We start from the raw sequence: 10,132 nt of genomic DNA, 5'->3' as shown, positions 1-10,132 counted from the left end.
GTTATAAAAACACGTAAACTCAGAAGATGTGGACTGTGACTGCACCATATATCTAGTCGGGAGTGATGCTGACTGAAAACAGATGATTTGGAGCGATTCGCGAGCCATCTGTTGGTCATTCTAAGGACTTATTGAACTACCCTCGTATCATATTTCCTATGCTGAAAAAAATGTTCCATCATTTAAACAATTTTTATGAAAAATTCATACTTGAATCATTTCTTAATAAAAGGTTTTATATCTTTTGCGGAATCAGGAAGACTTTTCAAGAACGCCTTGCTGTCATATTTTTTGAATTGCCAAGAATAGTTATTTATAAACCATTTTTTTCTCCCCCTAACCAACTGGAAATTAATTTCAGTTCACGGTGGTATTGGCAAGGGGTGATTTTGGTGATACTTTTAGAAAAATGCTGTATCTTGATTTAGAGGCGAATACTTTTGTGTACAATATCTTGAGGTTTCACCAAAGTTTTTCCACAGTTTCAGAAATATCGATGATTCAAAAAATCTAATGACAAAATTCAACATGGCGTAACTCCTGTAATTAAAAAAATTTAATTCTTTGGGCGCAACATTTTTCTTATATAAAATTATAATTTTAAGAAGTTTCATTAAAATCAAACGACCAGTCAACAACTTGCAAAATTCTGACCTTTCCGAAGTATATTACCCCTTAAGTAAAGTGTCTACTGAATAGAATTGGAAGTACATAAAAAAACATTAAATTAATAAAGTCTAACTGTGTAACAAGAATGCAAAATAATGCTGAAAAAGAAGTATGTTTTAAAAAATCAGTTTTTTAAAAAACATAATCTTAAGAAAGCCAATTTGTGTAACATTATTGCTTAAAAGAAGTTAAATCCGTCTTTTTATACTACCGAGACACTTTTAGAGCCCTTTCATGCTTCCTTGTCAGAGAAATTTCGTATACAGGGTGTCTAAAAAGTCCCGGGACGGTTGGATATTTCCTCCGGTAAAATATTTTGCAAAAAAGTGAAGGTCATTTCTGAAGTAAATTTCAACGAGGAACTCAATGGGGATCTTCATTTTGACCTTGAAGTTGACCTTTATGGCTTTTTAAATGTCAACTTTGTTTTTTTAAATGGAAACCCCCATTTTCACATCTACAATCGATAGAGCAAAAAATTCTACGTTCAGGTACGTACCCAAGTCATAGATCAATTGTAAAGTTCAAGGTCAGCTAAAGGTTATTTGAAATTAACAAAGTTTTCCAAGAAGTCAGTGCAATTCCTGAAGTAAATTTCCACGAGAAATTCATTGATGAGCTTTGTATTGATCTTGTTGATGATCTTCAAGGTTTTTCAAGGTTTTTGCCAAGCAGTTTACGTTTACGTTTAGCATTACTCAGGAACAACGACGTGGACTTAGTAAATTCTGTTCCCTTTGGGGTGCTTGATTAGCGTGAGTCCCCTTGCCTCTAAAGGTTCAGTGAAGATGTTCGAACTGAAAACCTTGAGCTTCTTGACAAAAAGCTATGCGATTGTAAAAATGAATTACAGCATTACAAATCATCTCCCTATCAATCAAAGTAGCCTGTTGCAGAATCCGATTCTGAAATTCGTCTAAGCTTTGCGGTTGCGTTGAGTATACTTTGCTCTTTAAATAAACGCAAAGAAAATAGTCGAGAGGCTTCAGATCGGGAGATCTAGCAGGCCACTCGATTTCACTCCTTATTCCAATCCACCTTTGAGGGAACTGAGTATCCAAATATGCTCGAACGTCCCTACCGTAATGAGCCACTGCTCCGTCCTGCTGGAACCAAATATTTTTAAAATTATCGCCTGTAATCTCCATTATGGTACATTTTGGTTTCTGAGAAGCTCTTCATATGCACAGGCATTGAGATTACCATCGATGAAGAAAGGGCCTATCAATGTATCATTCAAGATACCGGCCCAAACATTAATCTTTTGTGGATATTGTGTGTGACTTTACAACATCCAATCAGGATTTGTGTCGAACCAATATCTACAATTTTGCCTGTTAACTTAACCTTTTAAAGTGAAAGTAGATTCATCTGAAAATATTGTATTGTATATGAAAGGAGGACCTCTATCAATTATGTCCATCATAAATTCACATAATTGAACCCGACGATCAGGATCGTCTTCATTAAGCTCTTGTACCAGATGAACTTTGTAAGGATGGAAATTAATGCTTTTTAAAATATTTCGCACTGTCTCAGGAGCAACGTCATGCTCATCACTAGCTCGGCGTAAATTAAGGTGTGGGTTTTCAACAAATGCTTGGGCTATGTCCATCTGCATTTTCTTAGATCCTGCAGATTTTGGCCGACCAGTTATATGAAGGTCCTTGATAGATTCATGATTCATAGAGCGCCTTACAGTTCTTTCAATTGTTGATTTTGAGACAGGATTTAACCCTTCTCCATTGCGAAAAGTGCGATTAAAAAGCAAACGAACTTGATCATAATAATCTTGTAGCGAAAGAGAGTAAGTATGTACTCGTAATACGTAAATTTAGTTTCGATTCGTAATATTCGTATGGAAAAACGCTATAGGACATATGGTATCGCCTTAGGTATTAACTCAGGTACGTATAAAAAAACAGTATAGGACTGTATAACTCTTTGGGGAGGAACAGAACTCTGACCAGAACACCTGGAACTTTTAATGAAAAATTTCCTTATGATTTTACAATATATAAAACACTGTAACCAAGATCAATACAGAGCTCACCAATGAATTTCTCCTTGAAATTTATATCAGGAATTACACTGACCTTTGGGAAAACTTTGTTAATTTCAAATAACGTCTGACTGACCTTAAACGTTACAATTGACCTATGACTTGGGTACGTACCTGAACGTAGAATTTTCCGCTCTATCGATTGCAGATATAAAAAGAGGCGGTTTCCATTTAAAAAAATAAAGTTGAGAGATGACTGCATTGTTTAGCGAGAAAGGTCAATCACAGGATGATGGGTTGTCCATGCGTAGGTTGAACGTTGGAGTGAATATCTAGAAAAGTTGGGTACGCCCCGAAGGGTAGTTCTATACTCTATTCTGTGGAAGCAGTCGTAAGGGTCGTAAGGGACGGCTTTAATTAAGGCAAGTAGAGGAAAGAAAAATCCTGAGGGAATTTATAGAGGTCCGCAGACGCTGGGGGACGTAAGGGTCTAAAGGGAGCTGAGGATTGACGAGGATGAAAACGAAGGACTAAGCTTCACCGGCTAGTCCCTGGTAATTTTGACCTTCGGGACAACGACGGTTCGCTTCATAAAGGTCTGAATGCAAAGTAGACTTCACTGCCTTAATTTCTTTACACAATTAAACAAAGTATATTTCTCAGTCTAGCCTCGCAGCCTCATTCGCGCTCGCTTTCCTGACAACAAGTGAGGATTTAAAAATTGTTCTGAAAGCTCTTTGCACATTCAGATAATAGGTTCGTTTATAAACTATGTTATTATTTTGGGCTACTTGTAATCCGCTCAAGTCGCCTCTCTTACGATCGAATATTTTTATTGTGTATATCATATTACATTCATTATGAACCCCTTTAAATTCCTAAGGTTTCAATTAAAAATATTTGAATAATTTGATAGTTTTACTAATTTAAAAAATTGTATAAAATTCATATTTTTTCTATTAATGGTGTTTTTTATGTATTCCAAAGCGCTAATTCTCAAGCTAACTTTCTTCTGTTTTCAACGTCAATATTTTAGACAAAATTCAAGATTTAATGTTCAATATCACATTAAAAATAAAAAAACACATACTGCGTAGGTAAAAGGCTTTAAGAAAAATATTAGGTTGTGTTAGAAAACAGAGTCATAGCAAATGCTTCAAGCTTTAATATCAACCCTATTATGAAACTTTAGAATTTTCCGATTATTTTACCTATAAGAGGTTTCAAAAACATCAGAAAAATAGGATTTTTTCACTTTTCACAATTGTTTTTCTGAAAAAATCAAACGTTCTTGCCTTCAGGCACCAATTGCACGAAAAAAATAGTGAAAAGTCACATCAATCGATGATGAACAGAATCTTATTACCTAGTGCTTCGAACAAAATAGCTGAATTTTCAACAACAGCCAAATTAATTTTCTACAAAAAGAGGTGAATTAAAACAACTTTTTTTTATGAAACAGTTGTATCAACAAGCAATTAGTTGAACTTTCAAGCAATAGAGAAGAAGTTTTAACAAAATAGTTGAGGTTTTAACCAAACAGTCAAGTTTTCATGCTAAAAAGACGAATTTCTTCAGACAGTTGAATTTTCAACAAAAAAGTTCATTTTAAGCCGAAGAAGATGACTTTACTACCAGACAAGATGAGTTTTCAATGAGAAATAACAAATATTTTAACGAAACAGTAAAATTTGTCATAAAAAGTGATGCATTTAACAAACTAGTTGCATTTTCAACCGACAAAAATTCATTTTTAACAAAATGATCGAATCCATAAACAAAAAAGATTGAAGTTAAATAAGACAAATACATAACAGACTGCATACTTTGTTAATCAAATAGTTCAATTTTTAACTAAAAATTATCAGTTTTTAACCAAAAATGGAACAGTTAAAGTTTCACTTCAAAACATTATTTTTCAACCAAAATAAAAAAGAATTTTCATCCAGTCGAATTCAACGAGAAAAAGACAAATTTCCAACAGAAGAGTTAAAGTTCTAAACTCACCAAAAATAAAATACAAATAACTTTTCGACCAAAAATGAGATTTTCATGTTTTGAGTTAAAAACACTAAATTAAAAAACAAAGAATAATCAAACAGTTGAATTTAAGTAAAAGGGACAAATTTTGAACAAATCAGTTGAATCCTTTTCCAAAAGGATGAATTTGCAGCAAAGAAAAATTATTTTCGGCTCGAAAATACCAATTTCCAACAAAATTGTGAATTTTCAACCAACTAGTTGAATTTTTATCTTCTAAACGATAGATTTTCTACAAAAAAGTGAATAGCTGAATTTTCAGATGAAACATTAATTTTCAGCAAAAAAAAGAAAAGAATTCCCAACTAAATAGTTCACTTTTTAATCAAGGAGATAAATCTTAAAAAAAAAAAAAACAAAAAAAAAGAAGATTGTTCATAAAGTAGTTCAACGTTAAACACAGCATTTGTTTTCCTAACAAACAACCAAAAAAAAAAAAGAATTCTCAACAAAACATACAATAATTAATATTTCAGTAAAAAAATATTTTGATTTGAAATAAAGAACAGTTAAATTTCATTAAAAAATAAGAATTTGCAACAAATTGAATCATTAATTAAAACAGATTAATTGTTATCCAAACAGTGGAATTTTAACGAAAGAGGATGAATTACAACCAAATATTTAAATTTTCATCTAGAAAAAATCCATTCTCAATTAAAAATATCAATTTTCAACCAAAAATCGATTAGTTGCATTCTCAGTTTAGAAAAATTAATCTTACAACGAAAGCATTTTCAACAAAATAGTTATTTTTTGAACCAAAGAGATGAATTTTCAACCAATATGAGAAATCTTTACCCATATTTCGTAAACTTTGTTAAAATTTTTCATCAGAAAACCTACTAAGTGTTATCTGAAATTGTAACTTTACTTTGACTGATCCTCCTCCTCTCCATGTTAACAAACGTAGTTTTTGACGCAACCTCCAGCCCCTCAAATTGGTAAGGTAGTTCATGAAAAGGCGCTTAAGCTCGGAATTTATTCAGCATTTTCAGTGTCTGATTTGCTCATTTCAAATAAGCAAAGCATCCTACAATTGAATAAAATAAAGATTATTGTTGCTGATATGCATATGAATTAGATTCTCAACAATTTATAAAATGTGTCTTTGATTCTGTATCGAAAAACGTGCTTAAAGAATGGTTAATTTTTTCCTAATCGTATTTTCCTTTAAATAGGAATTAATTCATTGTTTACAAAAGAAGAAAACATTCTTGTTGTATCAAAAATAAACAAAATCACCTACTCTCATTTAATTTGACGTTCTCCTTTTCCCTAATTATTCTTCTCTTTAATGGGCATTATAAATACTGATTAAAGCACAATTCTGTGTGATGGAAAAGAGTGGTCTTACTCAAAATCCTCCGCGAAAAGAGTTTTCAGTGAGCGGTGTAGTTCCCTAGAGAATGCAGGCTATTTAAAAACAACTCTTTCATGCTTTGTCAGTGATTCTCATAATTTAACAATTCTGTAATTACAGCACGCAAAACGCGACGGTATCAAAGCGACTCTCTAATTCCATTAAGTCGGACTAAGATAACCGTGATTGCTGCGTGAGCAGTACAGGATGGTTGGGGGTGCATGAGGGGGGGGGCTTGAACTGGAAGGTAATAGTGTTTGTGAGGATATTCGGGGAGGAGGTTGACGATACATGAAGAGAGAGGAAGGAAGATCGATATTTTTGACTGCAATTTAGTCTGCATTTAATCAACGTTTAATCACCTCGTCAACAGTCCGGTTAATCCGCGAGCTTGCTTTCGCCGAGGTAGTGTGCCCGGATGACGACGACGCCATGTTTAAACTCATCATTATTCGTGGCGCTAATAGAGCTCCCGGGGAAATACCCTCGTGGCTTCTCTCACAAAAAGACGCTGAGCGAAATGCGAGCTTTGGGATCCATCGTCAAACGTAGTCTTTTAGTTTCTGCCGTAACAAATTTTGTAAATTTGAAGTTGAATTTAAATTTAATAATTGATATATGTGCACTAACAAAATGTTCACTCTAAAACCAACATTTGGCTCTAGTTGAACTAAATCTAGTTGGAATCTCAAGGATTCCTTACTGACAAAAGTATGGGCATACAGTTGATTCAAATATACCAACCTGGTAACATTTAGTAAACGAAATCTAGTTTCATTAACATGAAGACTCTGGTTAATAATGATGAATACCTAGTGTGTTCGCGGTCGTAAAAAGACATCAGGATTGGACCATGCAGCCGCTTTTCTGTTTTCTCTTTCGCTGTACAAGTCGTTTGATGATCCACTGATTCGATTAATATTCGTAGTTTAGTTTGTTGGGTCAACAATGATATTTCTAATTATTGAAACTATTTTAACTTGTCATAATAGATAAATATTTTAATTAAAGCGACGTATTTTCTTTATTGTTGATATAAATATGAACCTATTCATTAAAACTAGTGTTGCTTATTTTGTGCCATTCCTATCTAGTCAAAGTAATTGATTCATTGTAAAGGGATACAAGGAATTTTTTCATTGTGAATTTCCTTAAATCGAAAAATTCTATGTTTCTGATTTTTAAAAACAAATATGTTTTACTTATATATGTGAATATACTCTAAAAGATTCAAAAGGATGTTGGAAAACAATGTTCTTTCTCCGAGTGTTATAATAATTAATAATTCAAACAATGAGTGAGATGTTAAAAATGACATACTTCAGACCTTCCAAAATGTATCTTTCAAATTCACCACTATTTTTAAATCTCTTTAATAATCTAATAGTTTTTAAGAAAATACACAAGAAATTTATGTAACTAACAGGCTCGGCCTGTGGTGGCGGCTTAGCCGCCGCGGACGCGCCCAGTGCTACTGACGCGCCCAGTGTTGAGATAAAGATGGTGCAAATGTCCACTAATCTCCCCTCAATTTATAAGAGATTCTAAAACTCATTGTTTTTCTTCTCTGATTAACACATACATTTACTCATTTTTACAATATGTTTCTGTTGAACTAAACACAAAATTGATAAGTACTTTTAATTATAAGAAAGAATAGTGTATTCAAGACGGATAAGCACAAGCCTCAAAATATCTTAAGACCGTCCTGAATCTGCGTTTTCCCCATCCCAAATTTCTGATTTAAACCCTAGAACTCAGTTCTTGAGCTGACACCAAGTGCAATAGTTGAATCGCCACTGCGTTCCAGTGTAACATAATATGTATCAAAAAGATAGGGGCTATTATTATTCATTTTTGATATTTAAATGAGGTTTAAAGTAAAAAGTAATTACATAATTTATTCTAAAGTCATAGTAAGATTTTTTTTAAATTTCCTGTTTGAAAATCAAAATTCTATTCCTTTAAAAAATTCCCTGCTCCAAAGTGAAACTTATTACTCTTGAAGGATATTTTTGTTCAAATCTAACTATTTTATTAAAAATGATCTTTTTTTGAATAAAATTAATCTTTGGTTCAAACTTAGTTTTTAAAAATAAAATTTTTTTTATCGAACATCAGTCTTTATCAATTGCTTTATCTGAAAATGTAGCTATTCCATTTTTGTTTAAAAATCAAATTCTCATAATTTATTTTCAGCTTAGCTAGACCAAATTTTACGGTCCTTGTGAGGAAATGCTTTTCCACATAGGAAACTTTTCGCTAACGCGAAAGACTGCGATGATAAACGAAAGAGTACACGTCAGTAAAATTAAGAGTGGACGTAATTACAAGGCGTTCGACCAGATTATTTATGTGTATTGATTATTTAAGTAAGAATAACCCATAATTAGAACATGACTTTGAACCGAAAATTGATCGGGACCAGATCGGGGACCGACCGGGCCTTCTGACCGGGCTATCAGGTTTGGTCCCGATCGGGGCGTGCGTTTCATGACGGATCTGACCACGGTCGGATTCCCCGATCTGGGCTCGATTTAGTCCGATCCGTCCCCGCGCGGGGCCACGGAAAAATTTCTGCACAGGTACTATGCATCTAGAACAAACGGAAATGCCATAAAAGTTGTATATTGAATAATACTGTAATTGAAACAATATACAATTTTAAGTATTAATCGTTGAATTTGGGTTTAAAAAATGTATAGTCGATAGTGAAATTTGAAGTAAACTTGAAAAAAACTCTTAGAAAGTAAAATAGAAATAAAAAATTGAATACAGAACATCGAAACTGTATTTTTCGAATGTTGATTGTAAAAATTGTAATTAAGTTGTCCAATTCAGTTTCAGAAAATTCCAAATCACTGTTGAAATTTGTACACAGCTTAAGGAAAGCTCTGAATGCGAAAAAAGAACAAAAACTAAAAAATACATATAATAAGAACGGCGGTTTTGAATTTTAAATCATAAAACTCGTACTGAAGTCGCAGAAGTTGGTTTTGAAAAATGCGAAGTCTACAGTGAAATTTGAACTAAACTTTGAAAAGTTTCTAAGAACGTAAAAAAGAAATATGAGCTTCAATACAGAAAATTTTAATTGTTTTTAATTATAAAATTTATACTCCAGTCATTGAATGCAATATATAGAATTTTGAAATTAGCCGTAAAATTCTAACATAGCTTGCCAAAGGACTTTGAAAATTTGAAATTTAAATAGTAAATTTAAAAAAATGCCCCCCGAATTTCACTTTCTTACCAAATTCTTTTATGATCTATCCGGGGGCCCACAGAAAATGCGTGAAAAATTTGCTCCCGATTAGTGAAAAACTACTTTTGTGTCCCCCTTCCTCATCTTAATCTCTTTTATCCCCCCATTCCTAACTCTCACGATCTGCCTGAAAGCCCAAAGAATATGTGTGAAAAATATGGTGCTAATTATCAAAATTTGGATTCTTGTAAAGATGATACACTTTAGGCCACTTGATTTTATATACTTCAAAAACTGTACCCCTGCTTCTACACTCCATCATCCTTCAATATTCTTACGACCTGGCCGAGAGCACAAAAAATTTGTGTGAAAAATATGATGCTGATTCGTCAAAAACTGCATCTGTGCGCCCTTGGCCACCTGACCCATTCCTTCGCATCCTCACCCCCAACTCTTAAGACTTGCTACGGAGCCTAAAGAATATGTGTGCCAAATTTGGTGACGATTGGTAAAAAACTTTGGATTTGCATAATCATCATCAGTTTTAGGCCAATTGATTTGATATTCATATATAAATATACAGTCAATTTTATTTTGCATCATTGATTAAATAAAATCTATTTTAATTTTAAAACTCAAATTCAAATTTTAATTTTATTTAGTAGATTTAAAAAACTGTACCCCTACCCCATCATCTCCTAACACTCTTACGACATGTCCGGGAGTTCAAATAAAGTTGTAAAGAATTTAGTGCCGATTGGTAAAAAACTGTGATTTAGCCCTCTCACCCCACTGTCTGCTATCTCCCTTGTACCCCCCCCCCATAAATAACATTTTATATATTTAAATAACT

Source organism: Belonocnema kinseyi, chromosome 9 (assembly GCF_010883055.1).
Source record: "Belonocnema kinseyi isolate 2016_QV_RU_SX_M_011 chromosome 9, B_treatae_v1, whole genome shotgun sequence".
Lineage (NCBI taxonomy): Eukaryota > Metazoa > Arthropoda > Insecta > Hymenoptera > Cynipidae > Belonocnema > Belonocnema kinseyi.
This window is presented reverse-complemented; position numbering follows the sequence as displayed.